A 13,109-nucleotide genomic window follows, 5' to 3' on the forward strand; every position below is an offset into this window, starting at 1 on the left:
TGCACGAAGTCGGAGCCCGGTTTGCCCCGGGTGCGCACCTCGCGTGCACCTTCGCCGCGGTGGGCACCATGGCGTGCACGAAGTCGGAGCCCGGTTTGCCCCGGGTGCGCACCTCGCGTGCACCTTCGCCGGGGTGGGCACCTCGGCTGGGTTGCGCGCCCTGGTGCGCACCAAGGAGCGCTCCGAAGTGTGCTCCAAGGTGCGGCGTGCACGAAGTCGGAGCCCGGTTTGCCCCGGGTGCGCACCTCGCGTGCACCTTCGCCAGGGTGGGCACCTCGGTGCGCACACCTTCTCAATGTTTTCTTGCCTTTTCTGGAAATTGGTGAAGGCAGCGCATCAAAGGTGCGCACCTCGGTGTGCTCCGAGGTGCGAACCCGAGAGCGCTCCGAGGTGCCCACGAAGTCGAAAGTCGGGTTAATTGCATTGTTTTCCCCGGGTGCGCTCCGAGGTGCGCAACATCGGCGCGCACCAAGGAGGGCTCCGAAGTGTGCTCCAAGGTGCGCACGATGGCGTGCACCTCTGGTGCGCACGATTCGGAGCTCGGTTTGACCGGGGTGCGCACACCTTGGCTGGGTTGCGCACCTTTTGTGCGCTCCAAGGTGCGCACGAAGTCGGAGCTCGGTTTGCCCCGGGTGCGCACCTTCGCCAGGGTGCGCACCTTGATGCGCACGCCTTGGCTGGGCTGCGCACCTTGGTGGGCGCCATGGTGCGCACCTTTCGTGCGCTCCAAGGTGCGCACGAAGTCGGAGCTCGGTTTGCCCCGGGTGCGCACCTTGGTGGGCGCCATGGTGCACTCCGAGGTGCCCAAGATTGGTGCGCACCAAGGAGCGCTCCGAAGTGCGCTCCAAGGTGCGCGCGAAGTCGAAAGTTGGGTTAATTGTCCGGTTTGCCTCGGGTGCGCACCTTGCGTGCACCTTCGCCAGGGTGGGCGCCTTGGTGCGCACACCTTGGCTGGGCTGCGCACACCTTGGCACCCGCGTTTCCTTCATTTTAAATTTTTTTTTTTTACAATCTCTCAAGTGGGAAATTCTATAATCTCAACTTTTTTTGCCTTTTCAGGAAACTTTTGAATGGAGCGCATCATTGGTGCGCTCCGAAGTGTGCTCCAAAGCTCTCTCCAGCTGCGTGCACCTGCCCCGGCCGCGCACCCGGCCCCGCCCAGCTTCGCTCACCTGTCCCGGGCGTCTGGTGCGGAACCTTAGAGTAAGAAACATCACCGTGCACCTTGGCCAACGTGCGCGACTCGACCGAGCGCGCACTGGCCGAGGTGCACACCGATTTCACCTGGGTGCGCGCGCAGCACCTCGGGCGCACCGGGGTGCGCGCACAACGCCCGGGTTGCACCGTGGCCTGTGTGCTCGGGGCGCCTCGGGTGCGCGCTCGGTGTCGCCCCCGCGCGCGCGGTAGTGCGGGCAGCGCACCCCGGCCCGGCCCGGCCCCGACGAGAACGCAAACGGGCAAAAGGTTTATTCAAATAGCATTGCGACGCCCGGCGAAAAACTAAAAAAGGGTGCAACACCGGGACTTCCCGGGAGGTCACCCATCCCAGTACTACTCCGGCCCAAGCGCGCTTAACTGCGGAGTTCTGATGGGATCCGGTGCACTAACGCTGGTATGATCGCACCCGTTATGAGCTTGTCGCAGTGTGTACTTAGCAAACCGCGACCCACGTGCGAATCCACCCCGGCCACCCACCCCCGTCGAGGTGCACACCCTCCCTCGCGAAGTGCGCCCCGTTCGCCAAGTGTGAGCCCTGCCCGGGTGCGCGCACCTTGCTAGGGCGTCGGGTGTGCACCCGGCCCGGCCTACGTGCGTGCACCTGGAGGGGGCGTCGTGTGCGTGCAGTGTCCCGTCTGCAACGCGGTGCCCACACACCACCTCGGGCGCAACGACCTGCGCTCACATGTGGGCCGAGTGCACCTTGGTGCATGTTCGGGGCGCCTCGGGTGCACGCTCGATCTTGCCCCGGTGCACCAAGGCGCTCGGTTTGCCCCGGGTGCGCACTTGGTGCAAGGTGGGCACCCAAAATAGGGATCAAGCACCAAAACACAAGTTTCGGGATGCAAAATGGGACCCAAGGACCACAAATGCGTTCCAAGACCCATGATGGGTCCACGAGAACAAAAATGTGTTCCGAGACTTAATAAACAAATATTGGGTTTTAGGAGAAGAAACATGCTCTGATGCCCAAAACGAGAATCGACCCCGAAAAGGCCACAGGCCAAAAGTGGGATGCGAGACAAAAAAAAATGGGACCCGAGGACCAAAATTGGGTTCCCAGGTCGAAGACAGGGCAACCGGACAAGAAACGACCTCTAAGGCTCGAAATGAGTCCCGACGACTAAAACTTGACAAGAAGCACCCATCAGGCACCCAACTCGACACCCATGGGATGCCGACCCACCCGGGCTTCCACCTAGCACACCTTGGCACCCACCCACCCTCGCACCCAACCTCGCACCCAACTTAGCACCTTTGAACCCACATTGGCACTCACCCTGACCCTGGCACCTTGGAACCCACATTGGCACTCACCTTGACCCTGGCACCCACCTTTGCACTCACCTTGGGACCCACCCTGGCTCCCACCTCGGCACCCACCCAGACACCCACCTTGGTTCCTTGGCACCCACCTTGGATCCTTGGCACCCACCCCGACACCCACCTTGGCACGCAACTTGGCTACTTGCCACCCACCTTGGCTCCTTGACGCCCACCCCGACAACCACCCCGTGACCTACCCTGGCTAGGGTTGGTGCACACCCACCCTGGTGCCCACCTTGGCACCCACCCTATGACCCACCTTGGCACGCACCTTAGTACCCACCCCGTTACCCACCCTAGGACCCACCCCGTGACCCACCTTGGCCAGGGTGGGTGCACCCACCCTGGTGCCCACCTTGGCACCCACCCATCCTAGCACCCAGCCTGTGACCGGGCTTGGAACCCAACCTTGCACCCGCACCCGTCTTGGCCAGTGTGGGTGCGCACCCATCCTGGCACCCACGTTGTGACACACCCTTTAACCCACGCACCCTAGCACCCACGTTGGCACCCACCTTGGAACCCAACCTAGCAACTTGGCACCCACCCCGTGACCCACCTTGGCATCCACCATAGCAGTCGCCGACTTGGCACCCACCTCGGCACCCACCTTGACACTTGTGGACCCACCTTGCCACTCACCCTAGCATCGACCCATCCTAGCACCCACCCTGGCACCTTTGCACCCTAGCACTCACCCATCCTAGCACCTAACCTGTGACCCACCTTGACACTCACCCTCGCACCCACCTTGGAACCCAACCTAGCACCCACCCACCCTGACACCAACCCTAGCACCTACCCACCCTTGCACCCACCCTGTGACCCATCTTGGCACCCACCCATCCTACCACTCAACCTATCACCCACCTTCTCACCCACCTTGGCATCCACCTTAGCACCCACCCACACTGGCACCTTGGCACCCACCTCGGGCAAGGTGGGTGCACACCCACCCTGGCACCCAATTTAGAACCCACCGAGCATGTTACCCACCTTGGCACCCACATTGCAGCCCACCCTAGTACCCACCCTATGACCCACATTGGCATCCACACCCTAGCACCCAGGCACCTCGACACCCGCCTTGACACCCACCCTAGCACTGAACCTGTGACCCACCTTGGAACTCACCCTAGAACCCACCCACCCTGTGAACCACCTTGGCATCCACCTTAGCACCCACCCACCTTGGCACCCACTCTAGCACTCACCCATCCTAACACCCAACTTGTTACCCACCTTGGCACCCGCCCTCGCGTCCACCTTGAAACCCACCCTAGCACCCACCCACGCAGGAGCCCACCTTGGCACCCAACCTAACACCCACGCATCCTGGCACCCAACTTGTGACCCACCTTGGAACCCACCCTAGTACCCACCTTTGAACCCACTATATCACCAACCCACCTTGGCACCCACCCTATGACCCTCTTTGGAATCCACCCTAGCACGCACCCACCCTGGCACCCACCATGGAGCGCACCCTAGCACCCACCCACCTCGGCACGCACCTCAACACCCACCTTGGTGTGCGCACTGCGCCAACCTCTCAAAGACCCTATGTGGTGCGCTCCAAAGTGTACACCTTTGGTGCGCTCCAAGGTGCGCACCTTTGGTGCACACCGAGGTGCACACCAAAGTGTGCACCGAGGTGAGCACCAAAGTGCACTCCAGGGTGCACACCAAGGCGTGCACCTTTGGTGCGGTCAATGCAAACGAATTCGGAAGTTGGGGTCGATGTCCTAATCGCTGCTGCAGACTACACGTATGAGAATCGGACAAATAGCTTTATATAGGGGAGGTGTTGCGTTTGATGGGTCGACTCCCCTGGTTGTGTGCACTGCACCAACTTCAAAGACCCTGTCTTGTTTAAGAAGTCAAAAGTTGGGGTGGATGTCCTAATCATTGCTGCAGTCTACGCATGTATGAGAATCAGACAAATAGCTTATATAGGGGAGGTGTTGCATTCGGTGGGTTGACTCCCCTGGTTGTGCGCACTGCGCCAACCTCAAAGACCCCGCATAGCAGAAGAAGTCGGAAGTCGGATTTTGGTGAGCACCAAGGCGTGCACCTTTGGTGCGGTCAACGCAGACGAATTCAGAAGTTGGGGTGGATGTCCTAATCGTTGTTGCAGGCTACACATGTATGAGAATCAGACAAATAGCTTATATAGGGGAGGTGTTGGGTTTGATGGGTCAACTCCCTTGGTTGTGCGCATTACGCCAACCTCAAAGACCTTGTTTTCGTTAAGAAGTCAAAAGTTGGGGTCAATGTCCTAATGGCTCCTGCAGGCTACACATGTATGAGAATCGGACAAATAGCTTATATAGGGGAGGTGTTGGGTTTGATGGGTCGACTCCCCTGGTTGTGCGCATTACGTCAACCTCAAAGACCTTGTTTTCGTTAAGAAGTCAAAAGTTGGGGTCGATGTCCTAATTGCTCCTGTAGACTACACATGTATGAGAATCAGACAAATAGCTTATATAGGGGAGGTGTTGGGTTTGATGGGTTGACTCCCCTAGTTGTTCGCATTACACCAACCTCAAAGACCTTGTTTTCGTTTAGAAGCCGAAAGTTGGGGTCGATGTCCTAATTGCTCCTGCAGGCTACGCATGTATGAGAATCAGACAAATAGCTTATATAGGGGAGGTGTTGGGTTTGATGGGTCGACTCCCCTGGTTGTGCGCATTGCGCCAACCTCAAAGACCCTGCATTGCGGATGAAGTCGAAAGTCAGAGTTTGGTGTGCTACAAGGTGTGGTCGAAGGTGCTCACCTAGGTGTGCACCTTTGGAGCACAGGAAAAGTGCCCTCCAAAAGTGCGCACCTTTGGAGTGCACAAAAGTGCCCTCCAAAAGTGCGCACCTTTGGAGCGCAGAAAAGTGCCCTCCAAAAAGTGCCCTCCAAAAGTGCGCACCTTTGGAGCGCAGAAAAGTGCCCTCCAAAAAGTGCCCTCCAAAAGTGCGCACCTTTGGAGCGCAGAAAAGTGCCCTCCAAAAAGTGCCCTCCAAAAGTGCGCACCTTTGGAGCGCAGAAAAGTGCCCTCCAAAAAGTGCCCTCCAAAAGTGCGCACCTTTGGAGCGCAGAAAAGTGCCCTCCAAAAAGTGCCCTCCAAAAGTGCGCACCTTTGGAGCGCAGAAAAGTGCCCTCCAAAAAGTGCCCTCCAAAAGTGCGCACCTTTGGAGCGCAGAAAAGTGCCCTCCAAAAAGTGCCCTCCAAAAGTGCGCACCTTTGGAGCGCAGAAAAGTGCCCTCCAAAAAGTGCCCTCCAAAAGTGCGCACCTTTGGAGCGCAGAAAAGTGCCCTCCAAAAAGTGCCCTCCAAAAGTGCGCACCTTTGGAGCGCAGAAAAGTGCCCTCCAAAAGTGCGCACCTTTGGAGCGCACAAAAGTGCCCTCCAAAAGTGCGCACTTTTGGTGCGCACCAAGGCGCTGGTTCGGTCGTTGCAGGCGAGTTCGGAAGTTGGGGTCGATGTCCTGAGCGGAGGTGCAAACTACACAGGTGTCGGAATCGGACAAATAGCTTATATAGGGGAGGTGTATGCTTCGATGGGTCGACTCCCCAGGTTGAGCGCACCGCGCCAACCTCAAAGACCCTACGGTATGGATGAAGTCGGAAGTTGGGTCCGATGACCGATTCGATTAGTAGGTATGCTCATGAGGTCGGAATTTGGGTCCGATGACCTGCCATGTGCAGGAAGGCGAATGTTGACACTGTGCGTTGCAAGGTGCACACCAAGGCGCTGGTGCGGTCTTTTTAGTCGAGTTCGGAAGTTGGGGTCGATGTCCTGATCGGAGGTGCAAGCTACACAGGTGTGGGAATCGGACAAATAGCTTATATAGGGGAGGTGTATGCTTCGTTGGGTCGACTCCCCGGGTTGAGCGCACCGCGCCAACCTCAAAGACCCTACGGTATGGATGAAGTCGGAAGTTGGGTCCGATGACCGATTCGATATGTAGGCATACTCGCGAGGTCGGAATTTGGGTCCGATGACCTGCCACGTGCAGGAAGGCGAATGTTGGCACTGTGCGTTGCAAGGTGCGCACCAAGGCGCTGGTTCGGTCGTTGGAGGCGAGTTCGGAAGTTGGGGTCGATGTCTTGATCGGAGGTGCAAACTACACAGGTGTGGGAATCGGACAAATAGCTTATATAGGGGAGGTGTATGCTTCGTTGGGTCGACTCCCCGGGTTGAGCGCACCGCGCCAACCTCAAAGACCCTACGGTATGGATGAAGTCGGAAGTTGGGTCCGATGACCGATTCGATATGTAGGCATACTCGCGAGGTCGGAATTTGGGTCCGATGACCTGCCATGTGCAGGAAGGCGAATGTTGGGACTGTGCGTCGCAAGGTGCGCACCAAGGCGCTGGTGCCGTCGTTGCAGTCGAGTTCGGAAGTTGGGGTCGATGTCCTGGTCAGAGGTGCAAACTACACAGGTGTGGGAATCGGACAAATAGCTTATATAGGGGAGGTGTATGCTTCGATGGGTCGACTCCCTGGGTTGAGCGCACCGCGCCAACCTCAAAGACCCTACAGTATGGATGAAGTCGGAAGTTGGGTCCGATGACCGATTCGATACGTAGGCATATTGGCGAGGTCTGAATTTGTGTCCGATGACCTGCCATGCGCAGGAAGGCGGAATTTGGGTCCGATGACCGAGTTGATGGCGTGCCATGCGCAGAAAGGCGGAATTTGGGTCCGATGACCGAGTTGATGTTGATGGCCCGCCATGCACAGGAAGGCGGAATTTGGGTCCGATGACCGATTTGAAGGCGTGCCATACGCAAAAAGGCGGAGTTTGGGTCCGATGACCGAGTTGATATTGATGGCCCGCCATGCGCAGGAAGGCGGAATTTGGGTCCGATGACCTGACATACGCATGGAGTCCGACTCGGGGGCCGATGTTCGATTCGATGACTTGCATTGTGGGTAAAGTCGGAAGTTGTGGTCTTTGACCCGATTCGATGACCAGACTTCGGCTGCTTGAGAATCGGACAAATAACTTATATAGGGGAGGTAGTGTTCTCGAGCATCCTCCCCCCGTGCCCGTTTATGTCGATTGATGCTGGTGCTCGACTGGTTGGAGCGCTCGGATGCAAAAATCTTGCACCAGGATTTATCGATTGTGATGGACACGGCAAGTCTCCTGATTGCTATGCAGGAGCTCATCGTGAATCTCTATGCGGCCTTGGTATGGACTCGACCTGCGGAATGGTTCGGCAATGGTAGTCGCTCCAACACGTCCTTGCAATGGCCACAGAGGTGATTCGACTAGAGCTCCAGTCTAGCTTTTGGGTTGCTTGGCGGACTGGTATAGCCGCGATCGAGTTCCGGCCATGAACGTTTTAGATAGCTCTTGGGCTTTCTGGGACGGAAGTCGGAAGTTTGGGCTGTTGTCCGATTTGATGACCATTCTTCGGATGTGTGAGAATCGGACAAATAACTTATATAGGGGACTGTGTTGTCTCACGCAGCCCCCTCCGTGCCCCTCTATCTCGACCGATGTTGGTGCTTGAAAGGGTTGGGATCGCTCGGATTTATAAACGTGCACCACCATTTGTCGAGTGTGAGGGACGCGGCAGGTCTCCTAAATGCTATGCGGGCGCTCTCTGAGAATCTCTATCCGGCCTCGACACAGACTAGTCTTGCTGAATGGTTTGGCACTGGTAGTCGATCCAACACGTCGTTGTTGTGGCCGCCTAGGCGATTCGATTCGAGCCCCCGTCTAGCTTTTGGGTTGCTTGGCGGATTTTGCCCTATCCGCAAGTGAGCTCGGTCCCTAAACGTTCGAGAAACCCGATTGCTATGCGCCGACTCTCTTTCTTGCGAGCCTCCATCTAGCTTTTGGGTCTCTACGGAACGGAAGTCGGAATCTGGGACCGTTGTTTGATTCGACGAGGCAGACTACGGTTGTGCGAGAATCGGACAAATAACTTATATAGGGGAGGTGTTGACTGGAGCATTCTCCCCCGTGCCCCTCTAACTCGACCAATGCTGGCGCTCGAACGGTGGTAGCGCTCGGATTTTCATTGAGCGCCAGCATTGGTCGATTTAGAGGGGCATGCGAGATTCCCGAATGCTATGCGAGGGCTCTAACGGAAATGTCTATTGGTTTCGGTATGGATGCAATTGCGAGTGGTTCGGCAAAGGTAGTCGTTCCGATGCGTCCATGTCGTGGCCAAATCGATAATTCGATTTGAGCCCTCGTATAGCATTTGGGTCTCTCGATGTGATTCCGCATTCCAGTCCCTTTGGGCACTGCTTGAGCCGCATCCCAGGGGGTTCCCTTCCCAATAATCTGCCTCGCAACCCGATTGCTATGCGGTGAGGCTCCTCGGCCGCCTCGGAACTATCTGTGTATCAGACGCATCGCGGGATAAGGGGTTGGCAACGGTAGTCGCCCCAAGCGCGTCCGATGCTTGGACCATTCCGAGGCGGCCCTGAAGCCTCTTCCGTCTAGCCGTTGGGTCCTTCTCGCCGCATCCCTCGCCTCGCACCCCGATTGCTATGCGGTGAGGCTCCTCGGCCGCCTCGGAACTATCTGTGTATCGGACGCGTCGCGGGATAAGGGGTTGTCACTGGTAGTCGCCCCAAGCGCGTCCGATGCTTGGACCATTCCGAGGCGGCCCTGAAGCCTCTTCCGTCTAGCCGTTGGGTCCTTCTCGCCGCATCCCTCGCCTTGCACCCCGATTGCTATGCGGTGAGGCTCCTCGGCCGCCTCGGAACTATCTGTGTATCGGACGCGTCGCGGGATAAGGGGTTGTCACTGGTAGTCGCCCCAAGCGCGTCCGATGCTTGGACCATTCCGAGGCGGCCCTGAAGCCTCTTCCGTCTAGCCGTTGGGTCCTTCTCGCCGCATCCCTCGCCTCGCACCCCGATTGCTATGCGGTGAGGCTCCTCGGCCGCCTCGGAACTATCTGTGTATCGGACGCGTCGCGGGATAAGGGGTTGTCATTGGTAGTCGCCCCAAGCGCGTCCGATGCTTGGACCATTCCGAGGCGGCCCTGAAGCCTCTTCCGTCTAGCCGTTGGGTCCTTCTCGCCGCATCCCTCGCCTCGCACCCCGATTGCTATGCGGTGAGGCTCCTCGGCCGCCTCGGAACTATCTGTGTATCGGACGCGTCGCGGGATAAGGGGTTGTCACTGGTAGTCGCCCCAAGCGCGTCCGATGCTTGGACCATTCCGAGGCGGCCCTGAAGCCTCTTCCGTCTAGCCGTTGGGTCCTTCTCGCCGCATCCCTCGCCTCGCACCCCGATTGCTATGCGGTGAGGCTCCTCGGCCGCCTCGGAACTATCTGTGTATCGGACGCGTCGCGGGATAAGGGGTTGTCACTGGTAGTCGCCCCAAGCGCGTTCGATGCTTGGACCATTCCGAGGCGGCCCTGAAGCCTCTTCCGTCTAGCCGTTGGGTCCTTCTCGCCGCATCCCTCGCCTCGCACCCCGATTGCTATGCGGTGAGGCTCCTCGGCCGCCTTGGAACTATCTGTGTATCGGACGCGTCGCGGGATAAGGGGTTGTCACTGGTAGTCGCCCCAAGCGCGTCCGATGCTTGGACCATTCCGAGGCGGACCCGAAGCCTCTTCCGTCTAGCCGTTGGGTCCTTCTCGCCGCATCCTTCGCCTCGCACCCCGATTGCTATGCGGTGAGGCTCCTCGGCCGCCTCGGAACTATCTGTGTATCGGACGCGTCGCGGGATAAGGGGTTGTCACTGGTAGTCGCCCCAAGCGCGTCCGATGCTTGGACCATTCCGAGGCGGACCCGAAGCCTCTTCCGTCTAGCCGTTGGGTCCTTCTCGCCGCATCCCTCGCCTCGCACCCCGATTGCTATGCGGTGAGGCTCCTCGGCCGCCTTGGAACTATCTGTGTATCGGACGCGTCGCGGGATAAGGGGTTGTCACTGGTAGTCGCCCCAAGCGCGTCCGATGCTTGGACCATTCCGAGGCGGACCCGAAGCCTCTTCCGTCTAGCCGTTGGGTCCTTCTCGCCGCATCCCTCGCCTCGCACCCCGATTGCTATGCGGTGAGGCTCCTCGGCCGCCTTGGAACTATCTGTGTATCGGACGCGTCGCGGGATAAGGGGTTGTCACTGGTAGTCGCCCCAAGCGCGTCCGATGCTTGGACCATTCCGAGGCGGACCCGAAGCCTCTTCCGTCTAGCCGTTGGGTCCTTCTCGCCGCATCCCTCGCCTCGCACCCCGATTGCTATGCGGTGAGGCTCCTCGGCCGCCTTGGAACTATCTGTGTATCGGACGCGTCGCGGGATAAGGGGTTGTCACTGGTAGTCGCCCCAAGCGCGTCCGATGCTTGGACCATTCCGAGGCGGCCCCGAAGCCTCTTCCGTGTAGCCGTTGGGTCCTTCTCGCCGCATCCCTCGCCTCGCACCCCGATTGCTATGCGGTGAGGCTCCTCGGCCGCCTCGGAACTATCTGTGTATCGGACGCGTCGCGGGATAAGGGGTTGTCACTGGTAGTCGCCCCAAGCGCGTCCGATGCTTGGACCATTCCGAGGCGGCCCCGAAGCCTCTTCCGTGTAGCCGTTGGGTCCTTCTCGCCGCATCCCTCGCCTCGCACCCCGATTGCTATGCGGTGAGGCTCCTCGGCCGCCTTGGAACTATCTGTGTATCGGACGCGTCGCGGGATAAGGGGTTGTCACTGGTAGTCGCCCCAAGCGCGTCCGATGCTTGGACCATTCCGAGGCGGACCTGAAGCCTCTTCCCTCTAGCCGTTGGGGCTTTCTCGCCGCATCCCTCGCCTCGCACCCTGATTGCTATGCTGTGAGGCTCCTCGGCCGCCTTGGAACTATCTGTGTATCGGACGCATCGCGGGATAAGGGGTTGGCAGTGGTAGTCGCCCCAAGCGCATCCGATGCTTGGACCATTCCGAGGCGGCCCTGCAGCCTCTTCCGTCTAGCCGTTGGGGCCATCTCGCCGCATCCCCCACCTCGCACCACGATTGCTATGCGGTGAGGCTCCTTGGCCGCCTCGGAACTATCTGTGTATCGGACGCATCGCGGGATAAGGGGTTGTCACTGGTAGTCGCCCCAAGCGCGTCCGATGCTTGGACTATTCCGAGGCGGCCCTGCAGCCTCTTCCGTCTAGCCGTTGGGGCCATCTCGCTGCATCCCCCACCTCCTCGGCCGCCTCGGAACTATCTGTGTATCGGACGCATCGCGGGATAAGGGGTTGGCAGTGGTAGTCGCCCCAAGCGCGTCCGATGCTTGGACTATTCCGAGGCAGCCCTGCAGCCTCTTCCGTCTAGCCTTTGGGGCCATCTCGCCGCATCCCTCGCCTCGCACCCCGATTGCTATGCGGTGAGGCTCCTCGGCCGCCTGGGAACTATCTTCGTATCGGACGCATCGCGGGATAAGGGGTTGTCACTGGTAGTCGCCCCAAGCGCGTCCGATGCTTGGACTATTCCGAGGCGGCCCTGTGGCCTCTTCCGTCTAGCCGTTGGGGCCATCTCGCCGCATCCCCCACCTCGCACCCCGATTGCTATGCGGTGAGGCTCTTCGGCCGCCTTGGAACTATCTTCGTATCGGACGCATCGCGGGATAAGGGGTTGTCACTGGTAGTGGCCCCAAGCGCGTCCGATGCTTGGACTATTCCGAGGCGGCCCTGCAGCCTCTTCCGTCTAGCCGTTGGGGCCATCTCGCCGCATCCCCCACCTCGCACCCCGATTGCTATGCGGTGAGGCTCCTCGGCCGCCTTGGAACTATCTTCGTATCGGACGCATCGCGGGATAAGGGGTTGTCACTGGTAGTCGCCCCAAGCGCGTCCGATGCTTGGACTATTCCGACGCGGCCCTGTGGCCTCTTCCGTCTAGCCGTTGGGGCCATCTCGCCGCATCCCCCACCTCGCACCCCGATTGCTATGCGGTGAGGCTCCTCGGCCGCCTTGGAACCATCTTCGTATCGGACGCATCGCGGGATAGGGGGCTGTCACTGGTAGTCGCCCCAAGCGTGTCCGATGCTTGGACCATTCCTAGGCGGCCCTGAAGCCTCTTCCGTCTAGCCGTTGGGGCCTTCCCGCCCCATCCCTCGCCTCGCACCCCCGATTGCTATGCGGTGAGGCTCCTCGGCCGCCTTGGAACCATCTGTGTATCGGACGCATCGCGGGATAAGGGGTTGGCACTGGCAGTCGCCCCAAGCGCGTCCGATGCTTGGACCATTCCGAGGTGGCCCTGAAGCCTCTTCCGTCTAGCCGTTGGGGCCTTCCCGCCCCATCCCTCGCCTCGCACCCCGATTGATATGCGGTGAGGCTCCTCGGCCGCCTTGGAACTATCTGTGTATCGGACGCATCGCGGGATAAGGGGTTGGCACTGGTAGTCGTCCCAATCGCATCCGATGCTTGGACCATTCCGAGGCGGCCCTGCAGCCTCTTCCGTTTAGCCGTCGGGGCCTTCCCGCCGCATCCCTCGCCTCGCATCCCGATTCCTATGCAGTGAGTCTTCTCGGCCGCCGCGGAACTATACCTGTTATTGCTACTGCATCCTTCGGCTGGTAACCTCCTCTGCCGCCTTGGAACGTTCTCTTTGTCGGACGCGTCGCGGGATAAGGGGTTGGCACTGGTAGTCGC

The 13,109-nt window shown here is 59.4% G+C and overlaps 1 non-coding gene across 1 annotated transcript; it reads right to left on the reverse strand.

The window, feature by feature from the left end:
• Positions 1 to 1,507: 1,507 nt before the first annotated feature.
• On the reverse strand, positions 1,508 to 1,626 carry LOC131867425 (5S ribosomal RNA). The gene has a single exon (XR_009365978.1). It is a non-coding gene; the product is annotated as a 5S ribosomal RNA (ribosomal RNA).
• Between the last annotated feature and the right edge of the window lie 11,483 nt (positions 1,627 to 13,109).

The sequence above is a fragment of the Cryptomeria japonica genome, unplaced genomic scaffold, assembly GCF_030272615.1.
Source record: "Cryptomeria japonica unplaced genomic scaffold, Sugi_1.0 HiC_scaffold_172, whole genome shotgun sequence".
In the NCBI taxonomy this organism is placed as follows: domain Eukaryota; kingdom Viridiplantae; phylum Streptophyta; class Pinopsida; order Cupressales; family Cupressaceae; genus Cryptomeria; species Cryptomeria japonica.